We start from the raw sequence: 3,666 nt of genomic DNA on the forward strand, positions 1-3,666 counted from the left end.
GGAAGGTAGAGAACTTAAAAAGTTTATTAAAAATATGGGGTTAAATTTTTTTTTTTTAGTGGTTTTTTTTTTTTTTTTTTTTTTTTTGAAATCTGCAAGGGTATATTCAATACCTCCCAGGTACCTCAGAATTTTTTTTTCTTTTTTCAAGCATATATTTTCTCCACCTCTCCCCACCCTCCTGTGTTGGCTGGCCCTTCCTTGACATTATCGCAGATGGCTGACCTTGTTTTGTTTTTCTTTTTCTTTTTTTTTCCCCTAAGTTCTTACTTTCAGACATAAAGATTGTTAACATCCCTTAATGGCTGGCACCAGAAATAATGATACCCAGAGAACAAGCAAACTCTGGTGTTGTGGAGGACCAGCAGACATCCTTACTGCCTTGACTTCCCAACCATAATTCTCCCTTTCTTTAAAAGACCCATAAAAAGCCCTTACCCTTCAGGGCTGATGCAACTCTCTGCCCCTTTCCTTTTTTTTTTTTTACTTGAATCTGTAATTTCATGATACCGTCACATGTGGGAGCCCCCACCAATCCAGTTCCAACATTCTTAGACGTCTTGTCAAGGGACCCGACGTTCCTAGAATTTTCATAATGATCAACAACCTTCTTGTGATAGAGCCGGGCGGGAGCTAACAGCTCCAGAGGGGGCAGGCGCGGGCTCCTGAGCAGAAGGGCGGAAGCCGCTCGCCTCAGACAGCCGGCTCCAGCTGCCGCCATCTTGCCAGCTTCTTTCCTTTCTTAGAATAAATCTTTTCTCTTACTCTCTGAGTCTGTGAATTCTTTCATGGCCTGTAGCACCAGCCACCCTAACAAAATCCATGTGTAGTTTAAAAAAAATTTTTTTCATAATTCACATTTTATATGAACTTTTTAAAGACCCCTCACGACACAAAAAATTATGTTGTTTATCTGAACTTCAAATTTGACTGGGTGCTCTATATTTCATCTGGCAGCTGTAGTTAGGAGGCAGTGACAATGGTGGTGGCCCAAACCCGGGTGGTAGCAGTGAAGTTGGTTATATTTTGCATGCAGAGACAACAGGAGTTCCTGGTTCCTGATAGGTTGATTATGAGGTATGAGAGAAAGAACAGAGTCAAGAATGACACCAAGATTCTTGGCATAAGTCTTAAGAAGGCGGGAGTTGCCACTACTAAAATGGAGAAGGTTGTAGGTGGAATGTTTCAGTTTGGGTGAGGAGGGGTACAAGAGAGAGGTCAAAAGTTCATTTTTTAGAAAAAAGTAGCCAGCAGACATGTGCACTTGCAGGAAAGATACAGAAAGAGAAAGAGGAAAAGCAAGAAAACATCCCTTCATGGGGGATGGTCATGTCACAATCCCCTCTCCATTTCTCCCTCCTTTTGGGATTTTGGGCACCCATGCACACACATATGCACGTGCTATGCATTTTTCAAGCCCCTGAGTCTGAAACCAAGACCATACAGTTGGCTATGTGGGGTCCAGCCACCCTACCCATCACATGTGGGCTGGTCCTAAAACTTCAGATTTAGACATAATTCTATATCTATTAGATATCCAAGAGGAGATGTCAAGTAGGGAACTGTATATATAAAATTCAAATTCAGGGAAAATGTCTTGGCTGAAATGGTAAGTTCATTTCAAAAATGCAAAAGAAAAAAAAAAGTTTCAGGAGTGATATTTTATTTCCCATATGCTGCGGCACTATATGACCTCTCGTTATTCTCACAATAATCCATGTAATCTGCAGGTTATAGCTAAAGGAAGCAAAGTTTCTTGGTTAATTGATGTGATTACTTTGTACAATGCCAACTTTGGTACACTGAAATTATATTTCACAGAATTCTCTTCCCCATATGGATTGGGTGAGGATTAGGCACTGTTAAAGTGTTAACCTGAAATAGAGTGGTCTGACCCTTGCCTGTCAAGTAGTTTATTGAAGTCAAAATACGAGCGTAGTTATCCAGGGAGCAAAGGTTTTCAGCAAGCTGCAGCCCGTGCTCTGAAATAGAGCATTTGGGAAAATCAACATTGGTTTACAATAATAGCACAAACTTCTGATTGGCTTTTGGGTGTTTCATTCATTCATCATACATGTAACATAGCTACAGGCAGGAGATGGGATTACAATGAACAATATGCAGTTTGTGGTAACAGGGTAATTTTGTTTAAGTGGTAGCTAGTCAGGCACTTTTTTGTTAAAATGTGTCCTTGAACAATGACTTCAGTCAGGTATGTGGGGACATAACAGAGGTTTCATACTCTTATCTCTCTGAAGCCACTTTTAGCCGATCTCCTCATTCCTTAGATGGCTTTTGTGTGCATGTGTGCTAGAGGGTGAGTGACCTCACCAGAGAGAGACAGAGAAGAGAAAGCACCTGCCATGGGGCATGGTCACACTGAAATCCCTTCTCCTCCATCTCTCTTTTTTTCAGGACTTTGAGCATGCATACTCACTAGGTGTGTTTCACAAGCTGGCCCGTTAGGATTTAAACTGCAGCATTGGTCATGTGGAATCTGGCTGCCTTTAACCATCAGGCCATGGTACCAGCCCAGTGGCTGTTTAAAATAATTAATTAATTAATTAATTTTCAATTTGGTCAGAGAGAGACAGAGTGAGAGAGAGAGGGAAAGTGAGAAAGGAAGCCACCAGGTTTGAGACGCAAAGTGTGGCCGGCCATGTGGGAGTCCAGCACCCTGAACCACCACACAAACTGCCAGCCTTGGCTTTTTTTTTTTTTATAATTGCCAAAAGTCTCATGTGCTGAGAGATAGAGGGAGAGGGAGAAAGCACCTAGTCATTGGGGTGTGGCCATGCCTCAATCCCTTCTCTCCATTTCTCTATCCTATTGGGATTTTAGGCATGTATATATACATATGTCCAGTGTGTTTTTCGAACCACAGGGCAGGAATTCAAATTGTGGTCAGCTATGTGGGATCTGGTTTCCTTAACCACTAGGTAACAGGGCCAGCTCCTCGAGGGCTTTTTAACTATTTTCTTTCTCAGAAGCTTGCTTACCTTCTTGCTGATCTCTGGTTCACCTGTTCGTGTGGGTCAGCATCTGGGTCTGTGGCTCATTAGCTACCACCAGACTTTCTCTTTCAGCTTCTTTAAGCCAGGAACAAGTGTGAGTGCAGTTTTGTGATGAAGAGCACGATCTCCTTCAGACACACTCAGGATTTGAATTGGAACCAAAACCCAAGAAAGGCTGTTTTTCCTCCTGGGTTTCTGTTGTCTGCGTGGGTTTCAACTCATTCTCACAAGTTTGAGTTTGTGCCTGCTCTCATTAACATCCACCTTTTTTCCCTCCCAGCTATGCTGGCTGACCTATAGCCACTGCAGATTCAACACTAGATTCAGAGGCAACACCTACACCAGCTCTACCAGCCCCCATACTGTGTAAGGTCTGAGCCCTATAAGAAATACCTTATTTGGGCCAGCTGGTGGCATGGTGGTTAATTACCTTGACATCTCCTCTTGAATACTTAATAGATATACTAGAATTATGTCTAAAACTGAACTTTGGGGGCCAGTCCATGATGTGGTGATTAGGGCAGCTGGATCCCCCCTGCCCAATGGTGCAATTTGAGCACTGAACCTTGAAGCTTGCAAAACACACCAGGTGGATGTCCCAAATCCCGAAAGGAGAAATGAAGAAAGGATTGCAATGTAACCACATCATGGA

The sequence above is a fragment of the Tupaia chinensis genome, unplaced genomic scaffold (assembly GCF_000334495.1).
Source record: "Tupaia chinensis unplaced genomic scaffold, TupChi_1.0 Scaffold000243_1, whole genome shotgun sequence".
Lineage (NCBI taxonomy): Eukaryota > Metazoa > Chordata > Mammalia > Scandentia > Tupaiidae > Tupaia > Tupaia belangeri.